General features: G+C 38.1%; 1 protein-coding gene across 1 annotated transcript in view; it reads right to left on the bottom strand.

The window, feature by feature from the left end:
• Positions 1 to 11,016: 11,016 nt before the first annotated feature.
• LOC135205501 (protein hairless-like) overlaps positions 11,017 to 11,724 on the bottom strand; it is a 78,790-nt gene continuing 78,082 nt past the window's right edge. The window contains exon 4 of the mRNA XM_064236230.1: positions 11,017 to 11,724. This exon is cut by the window's right edge and continues 130 nt beyond it. The gene's annotated coding sequence lies outside the window, so the exon portion shown is untranslated.

Raw genomic sequence — 11,724 nt, 5'->3', positions numbered from 1 at the left:
CATAAACCTAAATACAACAAATGAAATTATTAGCAGAAAATCCCAGTCTAGGTAAGTATGCTGAACACCCATGAGAGAGATCTCTGCTCCATCTAATCAAGCTGTCAATCAGACCAACTCAATTCTACAAATAGCCTCGATCTCTCTCATAAATGCAAAGTAAAGGCCAAGAACACAGTTCCCGAGTGCTAGCAATGCTAGAATTCTACAGATGAAAAAATATTAAAATTATACTGTACCTAAAGTATAAAACCAGGTTGGGACTCCTGTTGCTTTGGACTTATAAATTCATCTTATGAATCAAGCAATCTTCTGTACATACTAAGATGCAAATGTACCAGACAAAAGCAGGACATGAGGAAAAACCCTCAGAAGTCTTATATCTACAGAAAATTACACAAGGAGCACACCTATTATCAGTGGATCAAAAGATGGGCTGCTGAACAAAATAATAATGCAGGCACATGACAATAGTCTTGAAGGTAAGGCCAAGTAACTTGTATAAGAAAAAATGCTTAGCTTTCCAGAATTAGGGCTAGGTGGAAATCAAATTATGTACCTGCAAAGAAGTGTCACATAAACAAACATGATGGGAGAGTATGATGGCTAAGCTTTGTATACAGATATGGAACCAGATCAGATTTAAATATCACTACAATGCACCCAGTTCTTGGCAAGAACAGCATATCCTACTGATGTTACACACACTTATCTACTTTTAGATTTATGGTAATTTCTATTGTCATTTCAAACCTTTTCATAACAACCTGTATCATATAGCTGTACCCCAGTTGCAACCTGACTGAAAGCTAAGATACTAAAAGCTAAGATAATTATACAATTATTTTTGTCTTTAATAATATCAGGATCTGGTGATGGTAGCCATTTTTACTATAACTACAATTTCTGAATTATCATAAGCTGAAATTTCCAAAGCTGTAAATTGAAATCAATCCAAAAGTGAAGAATGAAAGCTTCGAAAGCTTCATAGAAAACTGTTTTAACACTGCTATCACAAATGGTCAAAGACAGTAGAATCGGTTAGACTCATAACATAGTACTTCAATGCTGGCGGGACATCCCCAGAGCACTAATAAACATTATTATAGGGAGTGTGAATGGCAATCTGCGTAAAAGCAATACGCTTGAATCAATGAAAACAATTTTGAAAATGTTTAAAATGAACACTATTTTCTGGAATACAAATAGTCTGGTCACCTCTAAAACTGATGTTTATGGTTTCACTTGTAACACATGGACCATAAATATTTTGGTTTACTAACTATGCAACCTAAACACCAGTAAAACAGCTCAAACTTTTGGTAGACTATTGTCAAGTTGACAATTATGCAATTGCAGTATAAGTGAGTGATACTGCCTGCCTAACTTTCCTGTTCCCTCTGTCTGCCATTCAAACACATTTTTGAACTAAATTCAAGAAATCTTAACCCTCATACGCTTCGCTTTAAAATTTTATGGAAAAAAAAAAAATCCTTTCTAATAAATTCCCTAAAAATAACAAAATTTTAGAATCAATTTGTATTTTTCATAGCTAACAAACCTGAGGTCTTAACAATAGGATATTTCCAAGCACAGCTGGTAAACCGGTTAATACAATCGGAGATTGTAAGCAAGGAATCTGTGAGATCTAGCAACACCTGCGCATGCGAGGCAAGATCTGGTTGAAAACCTGCGCATGCGAGGCAAGATCTGGTTGAAAACCGTGTATAACCCCGGGATACCCAGTCTTTTTCCAACCCAGGAATAACAAAAACATTGACAGAGGGGCGGCTTGAGGTGGGCAGTATGTGTTAAGACCTAAGGTTTGTTAGCTATGAAAAATACAAACATTCTAAAATTTATCATTTGTTCATAAGTGGAACAAACCTTTGGTCTTAACAATAGGATAGCCTTATATTTGGAGGGAGGTATACACATTCTAAACCAGCTGATAGTCAACCCACCTGACCACCCCCTAGAACAAGAGAATTCTAAAGGAGGTAGACAAATGCCCATAAGAATATAGATAAACCGATATCTACAACTCAATCATCTGGGTTACAATACAGTGATATATGAGCAGATTCATTGAATTTAAGGGACTAAAGAAAATTCTGACTGTTCAATAACAAACCATATGATCACAGAGGTCTGTTATTACTCCAGACCTTCCCTTGCCAGAAGGTGGAGTATATGCTACTGAATAGAGGGTTTGATATTAGTAAATACATTCAACCAACAGACTACCAGTATGGCTACCAAACTCACCTGTATCAGACCAGTCCAGCATATGACGCGTCTATTCCTCAACCTGCCCAAAGGAAGAAGAACAGAAATAAGAGAAAGAGACAGCCCACTCACTCATTCTCTCTTTCACACTATCACCACAGGTAAGATACAAACTGTCCGGTCAAGGACAAGGATGAGCTAAACCACTTGTTGGGCAGCCACCACAGGACCTAGGGAAAACGTGTCCATAGACCTGTGGGCAACATTTCTCAAATAAAAGGTGAACGTGGATTGTCGTAACCAAGTCCCAGCATTCAAACTCTACAAACAGCGAAATTTTTCTTGAAAGCCAGAGAAAAACTTATACCTCTGACATCATGTGCTCTAGCCTGCACAGACTCGGTGACAGAACCATCAAGAGATGAATAGGCCTGCTTGATTGCCTCACAAATCCAGAAAGAAATGGAATTCTTGGGAAACCTCTTTCTTAGCTCGTTCCGTACTAACAAAAAGCCTATGACACCCCAGGCTGAGGTGACGAGTCCTTTTGAGATAGCAACATATGGTTCTCACAAGACACAACAAAAGCTCTTGTGGATCATTATCTACAAAGTCATTCATGTACCGAGAGATTCTGGGTCTTGGCCACGAATTCCAGAGCAAATTCAAAGGTCACCGACCCCCAACCCCTGGTATGTTTCACATCATAAGGCCATGAAGCTCTCCTACACTCTTCGAGGAAGCCAAAGCTAAAAGGAAAACTGTCTTCAGCGTTAAGTTTCTGTCCAAGGAACACCGTAAGGGTTCGTAAGGAGCTCTAGTGAAACTCTTATGGACAAATGAAGCTTCCCATGCAGGAGGCTAAGTTCCCTTGGAGAACAGGTCTGCTCAAAACCTTTGAACAATAAAGTGATCTCCCAGGATGAGGAGATATATGAACACCTCTCAGGCGTAACACCAAGGCTAAAGCTGCTCTGTAGCCTCTGATAGCAGAAATAGAAAGATCTTTCTCATCTCTTAGAAAGACCAAAAAATCTGCTTTGCGCTGCATATAGGTTTTGAGAGGAGAGAAACCCTGTCAACGACACAAATCACAGTATCTTGGCCATTTCCCTTGGTAGACTGCAGCCAAGGACTTCCTGAGATGGTTGGACATATGCTTTGCTGTCTCCTGAGAAATTCCTCTCGCTCGGAGGAGATGCTTGATAGCCTCCATCCGCGAAGAGACAGGGATTCTACAAAGTGGTGGAATCTTTTGACGTGAAGTTGGCCAAATAATTGCCTTCATGGGGGAATTTCTCTCAGAACCTCTGACAGCAGAAACAGAAGATCCACATACCATTCTGCCTGTTCAGCACCTGACGGACCAGGCAAAACAGAGGAAATGCATACACCTCTAAGTTGTCCCAAGGACGTTGGAAGGCATCATCTGCTAGTGCTAGGGGATCCAGAATCACTGAGCAATAGACCTCTAGCATCTTGTAGCAGGTTGCAAAGACGTCTAACATAGGCCTCCCCAACCCCTGAAACACCCTGTCTGCCACGACCTGATGTAGACCACTCCGTGCCTAGAATTTGGTTCTGACGGCTCAACTTATCTGCGACCACGATCTTTTTGCCTGGAATGTATCTTGCTGAGACTTCCACTGAGTTGTCGATTGCCCATTGATGTAATTCAACTGACAGAGAGTGGAGCTGGCGAGATACCAGGCCCCCCTTGTTTGTTCACATAGGCTACCATTGTGGTGGTGTCCGACATCAGAACCACAGAATGACCCTCTACCTTCTCCCAAAACTCCTTCAGACCTAGAAAAGCTGCCTTCAATTCCAAGATGTTGGTGTGCAGAAGCTTCTCTTCCGAACTCCAAACGCCTGACACGATGAGGCCCCCGGATGAGCACCCCAAACTCGCAAGAGAGGCATTCGAGAACAGAAGGAAGTCTGGAGGGAGAGTTCAGAGGAGCACCTATTAAGAGATTCTGATTGTCCAACCACAATTGAAGGTCCTTTCTCACCTCTTCCCTTCTGAAGAGGGGAATCTCCTGCGGGGAGCAGCTTCTTGAGAGAAGACAAAATCCCTACTAGAACCTGCCATAGGTGAGCTGACTGTTCTGGTTGTGAGAGGAAATTGCGTGCTACTACTCGCAACTTCTCTGACCTCTGGTCCGAAGGAAACACTCTCGATGCTGTTGTATCTATTACCATAACTAGGTAAAGCAACCTCTGACTGGGCTCCAGATTCGACTTTTCTAGGTTCACCACAATACCCAGTTCTGAAACCGAAGAAGATGATCCCTGTCTTGCAACAGTTTCTTTCTGGAGCTTGCTAAGACCAGCCAGTCGTCGAGGTGTCTCAGCAGGCGAATCCCTTGAGCATGAGCCACCAGCCAGTCGTCGAAGTGTCTCAGCAGGCGAATCCCTTGAGCATGAGCCCATCGAGACTAGTGAGAAGACCCTGGTGAACACCTGAGGGGAAGTGGTTAGAACATCTACTACCCACTTCTCTGCCCCATAGTCTCGCACTTGGCCCACTGGCCCGCCAGGCATCCCCCTACCCATGGCAATAGAGAAGAAGAGGCACCCGTACTATTGACGGCCACCTCTGCCTCTTCCTCTAGCTCTCCTCCCTGACTTGAAGGAATGAGACTGAAAGAGACGCTGTTTACCAGCCTTAGTCTGAGATGAGGCCCGAGGGATCCTCGCTGGAGCAGAGCCCCTAGTGGGTTAGACCAGAGAGGATCTACTTACCTGTCTCTGAAGACGAAGAAGAGGGGGACGACGTAAATGTGCCTCTGACTTCAACATAACTTGGTGAACCAATCTGTCCTTGGTATTGGCTCTTCGTCTATCGATTTCATTCTCCAACTCTGTCCTAGGGAAGAGGAATTGAGACTCCAAGAGATCCCCATTTCGTAGTGCCGACAAAGACTTGGTCTACTGAGGCAGCCACCTTGGACAATGCTGCATCTCTCTTAGCTAGAATATTAGCCCAAAGGTTAGCACCAAGGCAGGACAAATAGGAGAAAGCCTTAACCCCCAGAGTGCAATAGCCTAGCAAGGGAAGATGCACTCACTATTCCCTCTGCCGATCTATCAGACGTGATCCTGGCTATCGCTGTTGACCACAAGTCTAACCAGGAGACTGAGATGAATAATGTCTGGGTTAGGGTGACGGGGCCTCAGATGGATTGAATTTGTTGAATAATATTTTTTATGCTGCGTGAGATGAGGAGGAAGAAACTTAGATGACCCCTTCAAATGAAGAGAGCCATCCCGATCCGACTCCAACGCATTCATATGCTGTAAGACAGACTGAGCATGGCCTGACAGAGGAAGTTCAAAAGAAGATCTTGGGTCATGGTTGGATCCCAGTAAGGCCTCCAAACATGTAGGTGTAATAGATAACTGAGTCTGAGTCCTACATTCCAGGTTGTTGAACCCACGAATGAGTTCAACAACTTCCGAAAAGGAAGACATAAACTCCTGACTTCTCCCTCCTCCTACTCCGGTATAGGAGACTGACAACGAGAAAAAGTTGGTTTGATTGACAATTCTCTAGAGGGTCTAACTTCCAGGGCTGGAGATACATCCCTCACACTTGAAGAACCAACTACTGAAGGTTGTTGGATGTCCACCAACAGACACACCAAGGACCGATCTCTACTCAAACTCCTTCCAGATTCGTGTAATGAACCAGGACCATCATCAGCAAAGTGATCACGTACATGTATGTCAGGCAAATCGTGTACACATTCGCGTAAGGGACAGCACACACGAACTTTTGACAATATATGGGAGCGTCCGCATTGCCAGATCCCACAGATTCCTTGCTTACAATCTCTGATTGTATTAACTGGTTTACCAGCTGCACCTGGAAATATCTTAGTTAAAACTGACGGTTTGTTCTGCATATGAACAGTTGTAATTTGACCATCAGTCTACCATCTTTGACCACACATCAAGCCATTAGTAAAAACAAATGTCCATACTTTGAATTATAAAAAAGTTCATACTCTCAATTTTCATTATGAAATTTCAGATACTCTATAATTTATTTATTACAATATAGTATACTACGTTAATACAGGATGATATACAATAGTATTTTTAAAACTGTTAAAAAACCATATTGTTTTCATGCCCTTTTTCTATCAGGAGTTTTGTACTTATGCTACCTTATTTACTACTGTACTTGCACATAACCTTAAATAAACCAGATCACTTCCTCATTTTATCTACAATACTTTCATAGCAATCGTGGCCACTTTATATCACAAGTAAATGAAAAGCAGTAATAAGAAGCCAATTTAAAACTAGAACCTAAGCCTCAAAATATGAGTACATACTACTATCAGAAAAAGAATGCATCTTGGCTCATCAGAATACAATATATCAATCATTTTCTTTTCATTAGTAGCAGCAAAAGAAATAACATTACCGGATGAAATGCCCTGTCTATATATATAAAACAAAACTAAAAAATGCCCAAAACTCATGCTCCACTATTTTCTTATTATTAATGTGCATGGTCACAGAAAAGACAAAAGATGGATACCTTATACAAGCAAAAGTGGAACTCTGGGTATTTCAGAAAGTACTGCATGGCACTTAAGAAAACTTGACTTCAGAAAAAATGCATAGCGACTATAAGAACTGAACTGAAAGTGCTGCTTCAGTACAAACACTTCATGGGGATATCATGTACCACATTCTTCTGTGTAAAATACTCCAACAATACTATATTATGTAAAAACTATCCCTCATAAAATATCACTACTTTATAACTGTTGAAGTATAGCCATTCCTGGAGAAGAGACAAGGCAATACTGTAACAATATTATGCTGCATTTACATTCCTGTATATTTTACTATATACACCAGAATAAAACTCTAATCCCAATTTCCATTATAAACTACTTGATTTAGTAAAATAGAATACTGCACTGGGTTGCATACTGAGAGCACGTGTGAACTGTGAATACAAAAGCATTTAACTTTTGCAGCATTAACAGGCCAAACAAGGCACCAAAAACCATAATATACTGCTAAGGCCACCTTATAAATTTCTTTCATAAATGTTAATACAGCATGGTGTTTTGTGACAACAATTTCTGGATTATGTGGCTTTCAGAGCCACCTCTATCAGTAATGCTAAAGGTAAAAAATACAAGCTTTCTGCTGCTGCAAATATCAATCAGTATCTTTTCCTTTTAGTGTCTTATTAGTAATCTGGAAATAACTTTGATCAGAAAAACAAGCACTGACATGGAAATTTTTGCCAACAGAAGCTGCTCCTAATATTGAGTTTTGAAGTCACAATTGTGATGGACTGCTACTGTGATAAAATCTCTGATGACACAATTGACAGTAAAGATATCAGCATTACTTAAAACCAAAATATTAAATGTTTGTTCTATACCTGGACAGAATATCAAGAGGTAGAATATTGTACAAGAGCAGTCTCTCTTAAATAATATGGCTCTCAAATGCCAAAATGACATAGTAATTGCCAATACTATGAGACATTTCTCACAGTGGGCTGTTCACTACACAGGTTTACTTCTAATTAAAGATCTGTGATCTCTATCGGGATGATGACTTTGCTATTTTCAAACAAAACAGAACCAAATGACCAAATTAATTTTCATCTTCAAACTACTTACTCAGTGAGGGTCACATAAGATATATACCAATTCTGAATCTGAGATCAATTTATGATGTACAAGGATTTACAATGAAAATAAACAAGTTCTCAGTAAGTTTGTGTAACTTAAAACATGGTAACCACATTATTTGGACATCAAAAAAATTTGTCACCTATTAGGGGTTTACTTTCAAATATTTGAAAATAAGAAATGAAATGAGAAAAAAAAGGTGAAAGACAGACTAGATTAAATACCAAAACTGTAAAATTCTAAATGCACCAAAAAACTTTATATCTTTAATAAATATCTACAAATATAAAATATAGGTCATTCTTTACCTATACATTTTTTGCTTCAGAGGGGATGGTTACCAATGCTCACCCTCCACCAACTTTTTGGATGAAGTTGTAAGCCCATGTCCATACTCCCACTGACAGTAAAGTGTTTTTCTGCACTTGGTCCCTGGCGTACATCTATAGTCACCCAATTTTACATTGCTTTGCTAATCAGAAGTCCTGTGGCAAAGCAAACATGTTAATACCACAACCAACATATATGAATGTGCATTACATCAGCACCAATAACTTTTTCTCTAGGAAGGTGGTGGTCTCTTTCTATGCTTTTTTTTTTTACTTTTAATGTATCATAAATAAGGAAAACCAAACCTAATATTTCCTTAAAAACATGCAACCATATTGAACTGCATACTGTATATATCACAATGAGCTATATACAGACTTAACAATGTACACAAAATTTTCTTAAATATTCTAAATTTCTGTATTTATATATTCAAAGGCACTAGAATGAGGAAAAAATTCCAGTTCTTTGTCCTCACATTTTATGTAATTCTCACTACATTTTTAACCATCATAAGAATGATTTGCAAAACAAACTGCACATCTAAAAATATGCAGAGTAGATAAGTTGAAAATAATGAAGATTGACAAAATTTCCCAAACCAAAAATTTTTTTTTTCTTTTACAAAAACCTGACAATTGCTGTAGATTCATGTCTGGACATTCACATTAACTGACTGCTTGCATTTAGGGATTGAGCTATTGATCAAACATACATCACTACTTTTAATCAAAACATTCATGGGTTACAATGAAAATGACCATTTGATCACTTGTAACTACTGCTTCAATGTAGCTCTCTTTTTGAATGAAAAACAGTGCAATCCAATTATGGACTCAATCTCATTAACTTATTGCCTTAGTTCTGGAGTAAGATGAATGTTAGTTGTCCTTAGTATTTAGGAAGGTAATGTTGCAAATCTGGAACCTTTCAACCCCTTGCAATTTTGACCATCTTCAGTTCCTCGTTGGAAGAGTGGTTTTCGCGCTTCGCTACTAATCCGGTGGACCGAAGTTTGATTCTTGGCTCAGCCAACGCGGAATCAGAGGAATTTATTTCTGGTGAGAGAAATTCATTTCTCTATATAACATGGTTTGGATCCCACAATAAGCTGTAGGTCCCGTTGCTAGGTGACCAATTGGTTCCTAGCCACGTAAAAATATCTAATCCTTCGGGTCAGCCGTAGGAGAGCTGTTAATCAGCTCAGTGGTCTGGTTAAACTAAGATATACTTAACTAACCATCTTCAAGTTGGGGTTACGATGATGATGATCTAATGTATTATCTATTGTATAGTGACGCTGAGTGAAGTCCATAATTTGATTGGTGATAAGGCAGAGAAGCTCAGAGGAGTCTGGGCCAATGGGATATTTTTGTATTTGTTTTGACAAAAGGCCACATTCCCAGCCAACTGCTTCACTACCAGGAGAATGTTGTTCATTCACTGTGGCAAGTGCTAATTTTTTTAGATTTTTTATAACATATGTACATTATACTCTTTCCATTGACTTTTTTTTATATTAACTGGGAAACCTTATTGTTTACCTGGTCAGATTAGGTTACCATGTATTTAGCTTGGATGGCAAGTGTTAATACTTGATCTTCCGAGAAATAGGGATTCGTTAAGTCATGAAGCTCAGAAAATCTATTTAGCATAGGTCTTTAATATTTTTGTGATGGCTAATAAATTTTTTTCATTTCCTCTGAGGAAAGCTCATTGAAGACTAACAGTTGGTTAAACTCTGAAATGCATGATAAAAAATACATTTATCCTAATAATAAAAACTGAAGATTTGTTAAGCATACAACATTCTTTTAGTGTTGTCAACTGACTGGAAGAACATCTGACATCTGAATGTAAAAAAAAAAACTACAGGAAAACCAACCAAACGACATGCAGACTTATCTACCTGAAAATGTTACAATACCAACAATTAAAGTTATTAGTATTTAGCCACGTTCGCAGACTTTGTTCAATTCTACTAATGTGAACACTCACCACAACATACCTCCACCCATTCATGCAATGGTCCTTGTAAGTAGAAGCTAATTAATGTGTGTTGTTTACCACGTAATCTGTATACTTACATGTGATAGTAGGATCAAACGAAAACCATCTCTGTTCAATCTTTTAAAAAGAAAATTCTCAAAAAACTTATAATTTACGGACTTTATAATGGGTTAGATAGTTTCCATGTGATAAAATGTCAACTTGTCATCAATATCCACCTATCCACCAAATGTTAATTATCAATGGTTTCGTCAATTTCATCAAAATCCATGCAATCATTCTTGAAATATTTTGTGAACACAAACTTCTAAAATCAAATGACACAAAACTTTTTGTCAGATCTGTACACATGTCCAATACTTCATATACAAGAAAATTTACCATTACAATACAATAAATCGTAACATTAATTTTAATTAATCCAAAAAGGATTGAATATCTATAATGCGATAAATGACGCTTGATACCCAAAGCCACCTTCACAGCAGGTTTACACTTCGTATCACTTTACTGAAATGCATCTTTGTCAGTTGTGCAAAAAAGACAACAATGAAAATGCTGGGAAATGCAGGAATATACATATATACATATATATATATATATATATATATATATATATATATATATATATATATATATATATATATATAGAGAGAGAGAGATTAGAGAGAGAGAGAGAGAGAGATGCGAGAGAGAGAGAGAGAAGAGAGAGAAAGGAGAAAGAGAAAGAGAGAAGAGAGAAGAGAGAGAGAGAGAGAGAGAGAGTAGAGAGAGAGAGAGAGAGAGAGAGAGAGAATAATTAACATTACTACTTGCCCAATTAGGCTATGATGAAGTGTGCTCACATATACATTACACAAAAAAAGTACCAGCTCATTAAAAAATTAATTCAACAGTAGATACATTTTCATAAAACACCAATACCCTAAATAAAACACTGGAATGCTCACTGTGGCTACCATGTCAGTTACAGAAACTTACTGGATTAGTTTTAAGAATCCTGATCATTAGTATATGGGTTAATGTCTTTTAAAAATTTATAATTTGAATATTTATATTTCAATAAAAAACTCAAAATTTTGCTAAAAATGCAAATTGTTAGCATTAGCCTTCTCTTATTTGTCAAAACTACAACACTAATAAATATAATTACGAAATCCACACGTTTGTTATGAGGCACCAAATCATACTGTATAAATTTTACTTTTGAGTAAAATATTGTACTAATATGAAACAGTTCCAAGATTTTAAAAAATATATATTTAAATATATATAATATAGCAAGCTCCTCACTTGCAATTTTGTTTAGTGCATAAGTTATTTACAAGACGCCACAATATGACATAAAAACACACACAGCCGAGTACAAAAACCCAGCTGTATTATGTTTTGTACTTTACATAGCCTACAACTACACACAGCATTCTGTAAATGTCAAATTCTTTCCAGAAAGAAAGATAAGAAGAAAAAAGCCAAGTGC

The sequence above is a fragment of the Macrobrachium nipponense genome, chromosome 11, assembly GCF_015104395.2.
Source record: "Macrobrachium nipponense isolate FS-2020 chromosome 11, ASM1510439v2, whole genome shotgun sequence".
Lineage (NCBI taxonomy): Eukaryota > Metazoa > Arthropoda > Malacostraca > Decapoda > Palaemonidae > Macrobrachium > Macrobrachium nipponense.
This window is presented reverse-complemented; position numbering and strand designations above follow the sequence as displayed.